Below are 15,089 nucleotides of genomic sequence, written 5' to 3' on the forward strand. Positions count from 1 at the left end.
GCTGACGCCTCAAAGCAGAAGATCAGTAGTAGTGTAAGAGCTACTCTGACTTGCTGAGGGACAAGTATAGCAGCTGTCCTGGGAAGTCCCCTTGACACAGTGCAGGTGGTGGGAGACAGGAGGATGTTGGCCAAGATAGCATCCCTGCTGGAGAATGACCCCCACCCCATGAATGAGACTCTGACAGCACTGGGCAGCTCTGTCAGTGACACACTGCTTCACCACATGTTCATACTCACACACCAGTGTTCAATATTACTCTGTGCTTTTTATTATTATCACAGTTTTATTGGTTATATTGATAAAACCTTGTTTATTTTGGTCTTTTGTTGTTTCTATTTTTATTGAGCGCCTTGTGTCGAAGCCTTTGCTGCTGTAACATGAATTTCCCTGATGTGGGACTAATAAAGGTTCATCTGATCTTTATCTCCAGTTGTCAAAGGCTTTTATTTGACCCCACTACAATAAGACAATGACTCAACTGGTTTAAATGCTGAAATGCTGTTTATTGTGGCACATGAAGTGATATCAAAGAGCAGGTGTTGATGAGGCTGAAAGTTCCTCCCTCAGTGATCTGTATATCCTTTTCTCTTAAGATGAAATGTTACTTCACATCATGGTGGCTCAGTTTTCTGTGGGATGTTCAATCAGAGCTGGAGGCTTTTGCTACTAATTCTCTTTTCATTTCCATTGGACTATAGAAACAGATGCTCAGACACATTCTTATTATGACTAGAGAGCATATATGAGTTGGAACGGACAATGATGTACGGTCACACTGTATATGCTGTCCCTAAACACAATAATCAATCAAGTCATCTTAACAGCACAAGATATGGTGATCATTAAGTGAGGAAAACCTCTGCCTTCTGCTCCTCAATTTCATCATCACTTCCTGTATCCTTCATCTTCGTGGGTCTTCACTTGCCAAAAATTAATGAGGCAGTGTCCTATCCTGTAAGCCCCTACTGCTTGTTGTCCTAAAAAACTGGCAATTTTCTGGACAAATTTACTAAGCTGCTATCCTCCTTGTTGTCGTCCTTGCTGGGCATATCATTTGGCGATTTGAGCAATGGAGCAGTGCGGCCATCCACGTTGCTGTTGTCATTCACGGCTGCCTGGTTCAGACCCTCATCTTCTAGATCACAACATGAGACACACACCACATGACTTGAACTATTCAGACAGACACAGACACTACATCTCATTTTGTCATATTGTTACCTTGGTCTTCTGCAGCACTGTCTTGCACAGATGCTGCACTGATCACAGCCACAAAAGCAAAGAGCAGAAACACAAGTTGGAGCTTCATTTTCTGAAAGAAAACATCAAACCTTAAACATCAGATACTCTGAGTATTTAGTTACTGATTCTTCTGGATGTGTGTACAGAGAAATAAAGATATTGGACTCACCTTTAGTTTGCAGCTGTCGGTATCGATACTGTCGATGAGCTGATGCCTCAAACTTGAAGATCAGTCGTAGAGTAAGAGATTCTCTGACTTGCTGAATGACAAGTATCTGCACTTCTGACTGTATTTATGGAGTTTGGGCTGAACCCACAGGACAAAGATCAACCAATGAAAAGTTCTCACAAGTTAATTAGTCTGTGACAAACTAAGCTCCGAGGCATCTGATAGTGGGCATGTCCAATTATCATGAAGACACACTAAGGACCAACCAAACAAACATTTAAATTCAGTTATTCTAATATAATTGCCTTCTTGATAAAAGTGTTAATGGTCTGCTGACATTTTAAAAACTTTAATTCATTCATTCATTCATTTATTTATAGAGAACTTTTCACAAGCAACATCAGGTTGACCAAAATGCTGTACAATGCATAAAAGGCAGCTACAAATATAACATCATAAATATATAAACAACCAAACTAGAGAGAATGATGTACTTTAAAGCAGCGAGTCATGAGTCTAAAGTAGAAAAGTAGGTTTTAAGTTTGGATTTAAAAGATGGAAGTGTGGGCATCACTCCAATCAATGCTGGTAGTTAGTTCCAAAGTTTAGGGCCTGCAACTGCAAAAGCACAGTCTGCTTTTTTTTAAGCCTCGACCTCAGAACAGAGAGCAAACCTAGACTTCCTGATCTAAGTGTTCTGGACAGCGTGTGAAGGTGTAAGGTGTCCCAGAGATATGCTGGGGCATGACCATGTAGGGCTTTAACAACGAAGAGTTCAATTGTCAACTCAATTCTTCGGTTAATGGGAAGCCAATGTAGGGTGGATAGGACGGGTGTAATATGGTCAAACTTGCACCTGCCAGCCAACAGCCTGGCAGCAGCATTTTGCACCAGCTGAAGGCGACCAATAGCACATTGGGAAATTCCAAAGTAAAGAGAGTTACAGTAGTTGATACGAGAGGTAATGACTGCATGGATGATTATTTTGAAATTTTTAGCTGATAGAATAGGCTTGACTTTCGCAAGGTGACATCGATGGTAAGAACATGGCTTAACAACAGAGCTGATCTGTTTGTCGAATTTAAGGTCTGAGTCAAACCATACGCCGAGATTTCTGGCACATGGAATGCAGTATGGGTTCAGGTCGCCCAGATCAAAATTGTTCAGATTGTAACAGACAGATGGCGGAGGAAGAGGGAGCAGCCATACAGGTGGAGATGGAGGGAGCAGTCATAGAGTATGAGGTATAGTAAGGAGCTGCAGAGGTGGGAGTGGAGGTGGAGGGAGCATTCACAGAGGTGGAGGAGACAGCTGAATATGTGGAGAGGGCAGCCTCAGAGGTAATGGTAGAGGGAGCAGCTTTAGACATGGAGGTACAGGAAGCAGCAGCAGAAGTGAAGGTGGAGGGAGCAGACATAGACAATGAGGTGTAGTGATGGTCTACAGAGGTGGAGAGAGCAACCGTATGGGGTGGTGGTGGAGGGAGTAGCTGTAGAGATGGGATGTTGAGCAGGTGGTATGTAGCAGGTTTTTAGAGGTTTATCACTGAACAGCTACTTGCTGTGGCCATAAACAACAGTATGTTAGTGGTCAGAGCCTCCTGAGAGGGAACCAAAACAGGAAGGTTGCTGACTACACAACAAAACACAAACATGTGGTGGAGCTGATAATTCTCTGTAGGCTCATCACTACAAGTCTCCTCTTTGACATGACTTTGTCTTCTGATAGAAAACTATCAATTATAGCTGCTGTAACTGTGCACGTGATGAATGCTGTACATATGTCCTGCTAAAACACTGAGGCCAAATGTCAGCATCCTTAATAGTTCATTCTCATGGAAATACAGAAGCTGCATTGTTCTTGTATTGTAGTGGACAATCACAGGAGTCAGTCCTGGTCGTACATGGACAGAGAAACATTTGGAATAAAAACATCTACGTCTGCTGCTTCTCTTAATAAGAAACATCAGCAAAACATTACCTTCTTCTTTTCAGGACATGCCTGAAGCTGAGAACAAAACTTAAACCTTTACCCAACATCTTGTCAGATGATGTTAGTTTTAGATCTGCAGCTCTGGTACTGGATGAGCCAGGAGCTATTTTGTCACACCTGAGCTACAGGGGAATTATTCAATTATATTAAACCTTTAATATCTCGTTACAAGGCTCCAGCGGATCCCCGTGACCCTGAACAGGAAAAGCGGGTATAGAAGATGGATGGATGGATGGATGGATATCTCGTTACATTCACTCCACAGCTGATTATTCTATCAGTGCTCCAGTCTTCCTCCATTCATGAAATATTTTCTCTTTCCATTTGCTGATATACAGCAGTAGATATTTCACCATGTTTTTCTCACATGTTCCAATATGGCACCATAATCTCCCTATGACCATTGTGTTGACTTGTTGTAGATTGTTAAAGCCTGGCTTTAACTTGGGCTGAGGTGTCCTCAGAAAGCAGAGTTAAATTTATTCTGGAGTTTGTGCTCAGTAAATTCAGGCAGTATTTGTGCTGGGAAAACAGCACATCACTCATCCAGTGAAATGTTTTACGACTCAGCTAACAATGCTCCAAGGGCTTACACACAGTGTGTATGATCATGCTTTAAATATGTTTTCTCAATTAAACTTGTGTGTTTGCCCAACTGCTGCTGCACATTAACTATTTTATTGTCAGCTTTTATACTGAAATGAGTTTTGTATCCTGAAGCAGCTCAATTGATTTAAATCATAAAGGAAACAACATTTCCTCAATCATACATCACACATCATAATCACAACAGACAAAGTGTATATGACAACATATTCTGAGTTCAGAGATCACTTAGCACCACATTGACTTGGGTTAAACAATGGTATGAACTGATGATAAAAGAATTCATCAGCTTGTTGCAGGAGTGTAGGATGTGGTAGCATCGATCACAAACCAAGATATTTGTAGTGTTGCTCCTCTAAGGTTCAGCTCAGAGGGCATGTAGAACAGAAAGCTCACGTGTTGAGCTGATGGTGACTTCACAACAAGAGGATTTATTCTTCAACACATTCAAACATGTGATTAAATTAAACAATATGAAAGTAAAGTAAAAACTCAGATTGTCTTGGTGAAAATTAAAGGAAATCATATTGTCGAAATCAAAAACAATTATAAAATGAAGGGAGGCACAAATAAAACTGCGTGACTGTAGGATTCAAATAACAAGTTTATATATTTAATATGTTGCTCATAACAATTTTGATGTAATTATTTTCTTAGAAATAGACAAAAAGATATAATCCCTAACAACATTTGGGGATACAGTTATAAAAAGGGCTTCACATACGTGTCTCATTAAAATCACTGATTAGAATTCCAAAAAAAAAAGTGTGTGTAATATTACTCGTTACTTTTTTTATTATTACAGTTTTATTGGTTATACAGTGGGTACGGAAAGTATTCAGACCCCTTTAAATTTTTCACTCTTTGTGTCATTGAAGCCATTTGCCAAAATCAAAAAAGTTCATTTTATTTCTCATTAATGTACACTCAGCACCCCATCTTGACAGAAAAAACCAGAAATGTAGAAATTTTTGCAAATTTATTAAAAAAGAAAAACTGAAATATCACATGGTCATAAGTATTCAGACCCTGTGCTCAGTATTGAGTAGAAGCACCCTTTTGAGCTAGTACAGCCATGAGTCTTCTTGGGAATGATGCAACAAGTTTTTCACACCTGGATTTGGGGATCCTCTGCCATTCTTCCTTGCAGATCCTCTCCAGTTCTGTCAGGTTGGATGGTGAACGTTGGTGGACAGCCATTTTCAGGTCTCTCCAGAGATGCTCAATTGGGTTTAGGTCTGGGCTCTGGCTGGGCCAGTCAAGAACGGTCACAGAGTTGTTCCGAAGCCACTCCTTTGTTATTTTAGCTGTGTGCTTAGGGTCATTGTCCTGTTGAAAGGTGAACCTTCGGCCCAGTCTGAGGTCCTGAGCACTCTGGAAGAGGTTTTCTTCCAGGATATCTCTGTACTTGGCCGCATTCATCTTTCCTTCAATTGCAACCAGTCGTCCTGTCCCTGCAGCTGAAAAACACCCCCACAACATGATGCTCCCACCACCATGTTTCACTGTAGGGATTGTATTGGGCAGGTGATGAGCAGTGCCTGGTTTTCTCCACACATACCGCTTAGAATTAACGCCAAAAAGTTCAATCTTGGTCTCATCAGACCAGAGAATCTTATTTTTCATGGTCTGGGAGTCCTTCATGTGTTTTTTGGCAAACTCTATGCAGGCTTTCATGTGTCTTGCACTGAGGAGAGGCTTCCGTCGGGCCACTCTGCCATAAAGCCCCGACTGGTGGAGGGCTGCAGTGATAGTTGACTTTGTGGAACTTTCTCCCATCTCCCTATTGCATCTCTGGAGCTCAGCCACAGTGATCTTTAGGTTCTTCTTTACCTCTCTCACCAAGGCTCTTCTCCCACGATTGCTCAGTTTGGCTGGACGGCCAGGTCTAGGAAGAGTTCTGGTCGTCCCAAACTTTTTCCATTTGAGGATTATGGAGGCCACTGTGCTCTTAAGAACCTGGAGTGCTGCAGAAATTCTTTTGTAACCTTGGCCAGATCTGTGCCTTGCCACAATTCTGTCTCTGAGCTCCTTGGGCAGTTCCTTCGACCTCATGATTCTCATTTGCTCTGACATGCACTGTGAGCTGTAAGGTCTTATATAGACAGGTGTGTGCCTTTCCTAATCAAGTCCAATCAGTTTAATTAAACACAGCTGGACTCCAATGAAGGAGCAGAACCATCTCAAGGAGGATCAGAAGAAATGGACAGCATGTGAGTTAAATATGAGTGTCACTGCAAAGGGTCTGAATACTTATGACCATGTGATATTTCAGTTTTTCTTTTTTAATAAATTTGCAAAAATTTCTACATTTCTGTTTTTTTCTGTCAAGATGGGGTGCTGAGTGTACATTAATGAGAAATAAAATGAACTTTTTTGATTTTGGCAAATGGCTGCAATGACGCAAAGAGTGAAAAATTTAAAGGGGTCTGAATACTTTCCGTACCCGCTGTATATACTACAATAAGACAATGACTCAACTGGTTTAAATGCTGAAATGCTGTTTATTGTGGGACATGAAGTGATATCAAAGAGCAGGTGTTGATGAGGCTGAAAGTTCCTCCCTCAGTGATCTGTATATCCTTTTCTCTTAAGATGAAATGTTACTTCACATCATGGTGGCTCAGTTTTCTGTGGGATGTTCAATCAGAGCTGGAGGCTTTTGCTACTAATTCTCTTTTCATTTCCATTGGACTATAGAAACAGATGCTCAGACACATTCTTATTATGACTAGAGAGCATATATGAGTTGGAACGGACAATGATGTACGGTCACACTGTATATGCTGTCCCTAAACACAATAATCAATCAAGTCATCTTAACAGCACAAGATATGGTGATCATTAAGTGAGGAAAACCTCTGCCTTCTGCTACTTCTGCTCCTCATTTTCCAGTGAAAATGATAATAAACTCCTCCTCCTTGTTGTCGTCCTTGGTGGGCCCTTGGTTCAGGCCACTGTCATCAATGGTCCCCTGGCCTGGGCCCTCAGCATCAAGTAAAGTTTCTACAACAGACACCACATGACTTGAACTATTCAGACAGACACAGACACTACATCTCATTTTGTCATATTGTTACCTTGGTCTTCTGCAGCACTGTCTTGCACAGATGCTGCACTGATCACAGCCACAAAAGCAAAGAGCAGAAACACAAGTTGGAGCTTCATTTTCTGAAAGAAAACATCAAACCTTAAACATCAGATACTCTGAGTATTTAGTTACTGATTCTTCTGGATGTGTGTACAGAGAAATAAAGATATTGGACTCACCTTTAGTTTGCAGCTGTCGGTATCGATACTGTCGATGAGCTGATGCCTCAAACTGGAAGATCAGTCGTAGAGTAAGAGATTCTCTGACTTGCTGAATGACAAGTATCTGCACTTCTGACTGTATTTATGGAGTTTGGGCTGAACCCACAGGACAGAGATCATCCAATGAAAAGTTCCCACAAGTTCATTAGTCTGTGACAAACTAAGCTCCGAGGCATCTGATAGTGGGCATGTCCAATTATCATGAAGACACACTAAGGATCAACTAAACAAACATTTTAATTCAGTTATTCTAATATAGTTGGCTTCTTGACAAAAGTATTAATAGTCTGCTGACATTTTAAAAACCTACTGTGGTTTTTAAGAACTTTTTTGTTTTTATAAATGTAATTTTTTCTTACATTGTTACATTTTCAAAATCAAATCTCAACCTGGTTGTCACAAACTATGAAACGTCTTCTGCACAGTGATCACTTTCAGAATTTTTGAGAATCAAAACAATAAAGATACAGAAATGTTGATTTTGGGGGTTTTGTGATGTTCAACACCAAAGTATAAATAAATCACCTTTAAAGAGAATTTATTTTCATTTCCATTGGACTATAGAAACAGATGCTCAGACACATTCTTGTTATGACTAGAGAGCATATATGATCGTACAATGATGTACAGTCACACTGTATGGGGCAATTATTGTAGCATAATTATAAGGAGAGTTGTGTACCTGTGTCTCAGTCTCTGTGTGTAGTCAGATTTGTGTGTGCTCTATACTCAGATTTGTAAATGTGAACAAAATCTGTAAATGCAAAAAATATATATCTGTTACTTTCTACTGAATGAGGCCAGACCATTAGCTGTCAAATGTGCCTGTCTGAGATGGAGTCAGTCCTGGTTGTACATGGACAGGGAAACATTTGTTATATAAAACATCTACATCCACGATTAACCTTAATAAGAAACATCAACAAAACATTACCTTCTTCTTTTCAGGACATGCCTGAAGCTGAGAACAAAACTTAAACCTTTACCCAACATCTTGTCAGATGATGTTAGTTTTAGATCTGCAGCTCTGGTACTGGATGAGCCAGGAGCTATTTTGTCACACCTGAGCTACAGGGGAATTATTCAATTATATTAAACCTTTAATATCTCATGTTACATTCACTCCACAGCTGATTATTCTATCAGTGCTCCAGTCTTCCTCCATTCATGAAATATTTTCTCTTTCCATTTGCTGATATACAGCAGTAGATATTTCACCATGTTTTTCTCACATGTTCCAATATGGCACCATAATCTCCCTATGACCATTGTGTTGACTTGTTGTAGATTGTTAAAGCCTGGCTTTAACTTGGGCTGAGGTGTCCTCAGAAAGCAGAGTTAAATTTATTCTGGAGTTTGTGCTCAGTAAATTCAGGCAGTATTTGTGCTGGGAAAACAGCACATCACTCATCCAGTGAAATGTTTTACGACTCAGCTAACAATGCTCCAAGGGCTTACACACAGTGTGTATGATCATGCTTTAAATATGTTTTCTCAATTAAACTTGTGTGTTTGCCCAACTGCTGCTGCACATTAACTATTTTATTGTCAGCTTTTATACTGAAAATAGTTTTGTATCCTGAAGCAGCTCAATTGATTTAAATCATAAAGGAAACAACAATTCCTCAATCATACATCACACATCATAATCACAACAGACAAAGTGTATATGACAACATATTCTGAGTTCAGAGATCACTTAGCACCACATTGACTTGGGTTAAACCAGTGGTTCTCAAACTTTTCCTGCCATTCCCCACTTTAAGGCCGAGCATAAAGTTTCAAGACCCACTTCACCCCAAAAAATGACAATGAAACTTATTTCAAACTTAAAATGTTCTAATTTATTCAAAATAACTTCTAAATAAATAATACAGACTTCAAAATAAATAAAATGAAAGTGCAATTGTGTAACTACTTCGAAGTCGAGTGGTTTATTGACAAGATTGGGGTGCGTTGTTTCTAAGTGTCTGTTTAATTTGTTGGGTCTCATGCAGTCTGCTGCCAACGGTTTAAGACACACAACACACATGGGTCTCTCCTCTGCCCCCACCAGCCCCACTGTGAATCCAAGACCCGGGTAGGCTTCATCGTATTTTCTTTTTGGCTGGCTTTTTGCTCGATTTACCTTACTGTCATCTGTCCACGTCCGTCGTGTTTTTGTCTGCTGGCGTGGAGTCTCTTTTGCTCTTTTAGCGGTCCGTGTATCAAATTTATCCATCGTTATGCCCACTAATCATTGCGTCGCTGCGTGAAGGTTTGCTTATTGTTCCGCTACAATTAAGTGCCGAAGTTAAACATCTATTTCCCACACCATAGTTCCTCTTCTTTCCCTCTATTTGTGTTTTTTAATGACACGTTTCTTTGTATGTGGTTGTTTTATTTTGCATGTATGGTGTTTGTCAGTAAAGAAAATTATGAATTAGGATATACACAAAATTAGACTAATTTACTCCCGTTCGCTGCGCCCCACAGTTTGAGAATCACTGGGTTAAACAATGGTATGAGAACTGATGATAAAAGAATTCATCAGCTTGTTGCAGGAGTGTAGGATGTGGTAGCATCGATCACAAACCAAGATATTTGTAGTGTTGCTCCTCTAAGGTTCAGCTCAGAGGGCATGTAGAACAGAAAGCTCACGTGTTGAGCTGATGGTGACTTCACAACAAGAGGATTTATTCTTCAACACATTCAAGCATCAACTTGACTTCAGACACATTGACAAATAAACCAACCATAAAATATATTCATTTTCATCCAACACACACTCATTACTCAACCATGGGACTATCTCATTAGTGACATATTCAAACCATCAAAGTCTGTAATGTCCACTTGATTTTTAACTGTTTACTAACCTGTGACAAAGAACAGAGAAAACACGTGTTGAGCTGATGGTTACGTCACAAGATTTATTCTTCCTCTGGAGTGTTTGTTCTACTCTCTCCGCTGCGCGATGAGCGCCCTCTAGTGGTCGGTCTGTGGAACGGGCCTCAACCCATTCGACCTGCAATGGAACCAGATGAATGAATAACATGAAAAGAGAATAAGGGATTAAGAAAAACAAATAAATAATTTCCTCTGTGTTATCTGTATTGATCAATGAACAAAATATTGAAAATGAGGATAATCTGAATTAGAGCTGTTTGCGGTATTTATATTTGTTAAATGAACTTACAGTACTAACATCACATCCAGAGTTATTGTTTGCTGGAGTTATTGTTTGCAGCCACAGTGGGAGACAATGTTTTAGGTGGGGCTGTGCCAAATTTACTTAGTTCAGTCACCATCCCAGTACAATTAAAGAACAACTGCAGGCCAATAACATAACTCATGGTCTTGGAAATGTTCAACAGTTCTTTAATTTCAACATTAAAATGTATGGCCATTAAACAATATATCAACTGATATAATAAATACTTTATATATATATATATATATATACACACTAATACACACACATATATATATATATATATATATATATATATAATATAAATACTTAATGATACAGGTCAATGTAATCTGTTTAGGGAATACTGCTATATAATGTGGGAATTATTACTTCTATTACATTACAGCTTAAGGTATAAGGCAGTATTAGATTACTTTTATCATATTATGGATTAAACCTTTAAGGCATTATTACAGTATAATCATGAAGCATTCTAGTATGTGTGAAACAGTAGTAGTTTAGACATGAACTTGTTTTTCAGTAATTGCAAGGTTTCCCACAGGATGAGAAATAAATTAGACATAACATCAGATAGGATGTGCCTGGTGCTTTTGTTGTTGAACTCTGTCTTACAGGGCAGCCTGACCTCTGCCAGGAGGCACAGCAACAGGGATATCTCGGGACATCCCAGCGTTCTCAACCTATGGGAGAAGAACACGCCAGCTTCCTAAAGATTGCACATTTCATTCTGTAATATTATCAGCGGGTTAAGGGAAAAATAGGCAGTCAGACTTCATGAACTGACAGAGAACACTGTTGGTGTTAGGGACAGTCTGACCCAGAGCTCTGCAACTGCTTTATTCAGTGTGTGTTAATAAATGGCTAATTTGAGACCACATTCATTTCCTCTGTTTTATCAATCAAACGAACACGCAGAACTGAGGGAGGACATTGCAGTTCCAACAATAAGTTGTGTTTTTCTGTGGCCTTCGACCACTTGGGTGGCGATGCTAACTCAGTCTAGCATGACTAGCTTTAATGTATTCCCATATGCTCTTGTACATTCGTGTTTCTTAAGTTTTTCAGATACATTTTTAACGTCCCTAATTCCTGTCACAGTCCATGCTGTGTCTGTTCCTCCCGTTTTAGAAAGTAAGCAAAGGAAGCAAAACACGGAGTTAGCTAGCCAAGCCCTTCTGCTGTACCAATTACGACTGAAACCTCTCACTAAGGTTTTACCTTTTTCGCTTGTTGTTTGATTACGATGTCACGTTCACGTGGGCCAAACTCTTTAACCTGTAATTTCTCCACCAAAGTTCTTCTTTCAAATTGATTCTGAAGAACAGATTTTACTGAATTAGGAGAAAGCTGAAGTTGCGACTCTCGGGTATCAGCGTCCACCATTGTCAATCACTGTCACCGCTCAGCTACTGATCGACGCTGCTCTGGGCGGTAAAATCGTCGCCGTTTATGCGTCAAATTAGCCGACGCTGATTGGCTGAATTTTTGTTGTTGTGTGAATATCTGAGAGCGTTGATTGGCTGAATTGAACTTTTGTCTTTTGTAAAAATATGATTAGTCAATTATTGAAAACATAATTGAGCAATTAACTGAGTAGTTGTTTGGCATTAAACTTAAACTTTCCTAATAAATCCTAAATTTCCTAAATAGATCCTAATAAAAAATAAAGTAAATGTCAGACTGCCACAACAATGATGATCAAAAGTAAGATACTGGTTATAACGTATGTTTTTTTTTTGTTTGTTTGTTTAGTTTTTGTCTTTACGTTATTCAGCTCAGTCTGATTTTGCCGGTTATAGAAAAATGTCTTGAACATCCCGTCCAGACCCAAAGTTAAGAAACTTCACGTCCCTCAACAACAGGCTGTATTGATGAAATACTGGAAGGTCACCATCATCCTGCGACAGCTGAAGGCTTCCCTTTCCCTCCCATTAATCAGGAATATGGTCACAGATCAACACCTCAGAAAGTCACTCAAATTTCATAAGACTTTGTGCCTCTGACCTGTGACCACAAGAGGGAGACTCTCCTCTGGTAGTGAGTCAGGACTCTCCACAAACCAACACACACACAAACACACAGACCATTTCTTCCTTCTTACACAGCTGAATCTGATTCCACCACTCGATATGTGACTAATACACTTACAGAGAAACATCAGTAGAATCTCTGGATGACAACTTAATCTTACTCATTTTAATGAGGTTTATATATTGAATATGTTGCGTGATGACTCATAACAATTTTGATGTAATTAGACAGAGATATAATATAATTCTTAACATTTGGGGAGACTGTTATAAAAAGACCTTTACATATGTGTTTCATTAACTGTTAGTGTGTGTTTCTGATTATTACTAATGTAACAGTCATAAAATCACTGGTTAGAATTTCAAAATAAAATGTAATATTACACTTTGCTTTTTATTATTATCACAGTTTTATTGGTTATATTGATAAAACCTTGTTTATTTTGGTCTTTTGTTGTTTCTATTTTTATTGAGTGTCTTGTGTCGAAGCCTTTGCTGCTGTAACATGAATTTCCCTGATGTGGGACTAATAAAGGTTCATCTGATCTTTATCTCCAGTTGTCAAAGGCTTTTATTTGACCCCACTACAATAAGACAATGACTCAACTGGTTGAAATGCTGAAATGCTGTTTATTGTGGGACATGAAGTGATATCAAAGAGCAGGTGTTGATGAGGCTGAAAGTTCCTCCCTCAGTGATCTGTATATCCTTTTCTCTTAAGATGAAATGTTACTTCACATCATGGTGGCTCAGTTTTCTGTGGGATGTTCAATCAGAGCTGGAGGCTTTTGCTACTAATTCTCTTTTCATTTCCATTGGACTATAGAAACAGATGCTCAGACACGTTCTTATTATGACTAGAGAGCATATATGAGTTGGAACGTACAATGATGTACGGTCACACTGTATATGCTGTCCCTAAACACAATAATCAATCAAGTCATCTTAACAGCACAAGATATGGTGATCATTAAGTGAGGAAAACCTCTGCCTTCTGCTACTTCTGCTCCTCAATTTCATCATCACTTCCTGTATCCTTCATCTTCGTGGGTCTTCACTTGCCAAGAATTAATGAGGCAGTGTCCCATCCTGTAAGCCCCTACTGCTTGTTGTCCTAAAAAACTGGCCTTTTTCTGGACATATTTACTAAGCCGCTATCCTCCTTGTTGTCGTCCTTGCTAGGAATATATATGACCATTTGGACAATCGAGATCTGCCGCCATCCATGTTGCTGTCATCATTCATGGCTGCCTGGTTCAGACCCTCGTTTTCTAGATCACAACATGAGACACACACCACATGACTTGAACTATTCAGACAGACACAGACACTACATCTCATTTTGTCATATTGTTACCTTGGTCTTCTGCAGCACTGTCTTGCACAGATGCTGCACTGATCACAGCCACAAAAGCAAAGAGCAGAAACACAAGTTGGAGCTTCATTTTCTGAAAGAAAACATCAAACCTTAAACATCAGATACTCTGAGTATTTAGTTACTGATTCTTCTGGATGTGTGTACAGAGAAATAAAGATATTGGACTCACCTTTAGTTTGCAGCTGTCGGTATCGATACTGTCGATGAGCTGATGCCTCAAACTGGAAGATCAGTCGTAGAGTAAGAGATTCTCTGACTTGCTGAATGACAAGTATCTGCACTTCTGACTGTATTTATGGAGTTTGGGCTGAACCCACAGGACAAAGATCAACCAATGAAAAGTTCTCACAAGTTCATTAGTCTGTGACAAACTAAGCTCCGAGGCATCTGATAGTGGGCATGTCCAATTATCATGAAGACACACTAAAGATCAACCAACCAAACATTTAAATTCAGTTATTCTAATATAATTGGCTTCTCGATAAAAGTGTTAATAGTCTGCTGACATTTTAAAAACTTTCATTCATTCATTCATTTATTTATTTATATAGAACTTTTCACAAGCAACATCAGGTTGACCAAAATGCTGTACAATGCATAAAAGGCAGCTAAAAATACAACATCATAAATATATAAACAACCAAACTAGAGAGAATGATGTACTTTACAGCAGCGAGTCATGAGTCTAAAGTAGAAAAGTAGGTTTTAAGTTTGGATTTAAAAGATGGAAGTGTGGGCATCAATCCAATCGATGCTGGTAGTGAGTTCCAAAGTTTAGGGCCTGCAACTGCAAAAGCACAGTCTCTGCTTTGTTTAAGCCTCGACCTCAGAACAGAGAGCAAACCTAGACTTCCTGATCTAAGTGTTCTGGACAGCGTGTGAAGGTGTAAGGTGTCCCAGAGATATGCTGGGGCATGACCATGTAGGGCTTTAACAACGAAGAGTTCAATTGTCAACTCAATTCTTCAGTTAATGGGAAGCCAATGTAGGGTGGATAGGACGGGTGTAATATGGTCAAACTTGCACGTGCCAGTCAACAGCCTGGCAGCAGCATTTTGCACCAGCTGAAGGCGACCAATAGCACATTGGGAAATTCCAAAGTAAAGAGAGTTACAGTAGTTGAGACGAGAGGTAATGACTGCATGGATGATTATTTTGAAA

General features: G+C 39.4%; 2 long non-coding RNA genes across 3 annotated transcripts; both read right to left on the reverse strand.

Moving 5' to 3' along the window:
• Positions 1-597: 597 nt before the first annotated feature.
• LOC113125345 (uncharacterized) lies at positions 598-14,236 on the reverse strand. 2 transcript variants are annotated; one of them, XR_003295145.1, is made up of 4 exons: positions 14,098-14,236; positions 13,908-13,998; positions 13,536-13,821; positions 598-860 (listed from the first exon to the last, which is right to left on the reverse strand). It is a non-coding gene; the product is annotated as an uncharacterized LOC113125345 (long non-coding RNA). The 2 variants fall into 2 exon arrangements; XR_003295144.1 differs by lacking the exon at positions 598-860 and having other exon boundaries at positions 13,161-13,821.
• On the reverse strand, positions 7,093-7,421 carry LOC113125347 (uncharacterized). The gene is made up of 2 exons (XR_003295147.1): positions 7,283-7,421; positions 7,093-7,183 (listed from the first exon to the last, which is right to left on the reverse strand). It is a non-coding gene; the product is annotated as an uncharacterized LOC113125347 (long non-coding RNA).
• Positions 14,237-15,089: the final 853 nt, after the last annotated feature.

The sequence above is a fragment of the Mastacembelus armatus genome, chromosome 18 (genome assembly GCF_900324485.2).
Source record: "Mastacembelus armatus chromosome 18, fMasArm1.2, whole genome shotgun sequence".
Taxonomy (NCBI): domain Eukaryota; kingdom Metazoa; phylum Chordata; class Actinopteri; order Synbranchiformes; family Mastacembelidae; genus Mastacembelus; species Mastacembelus armatus.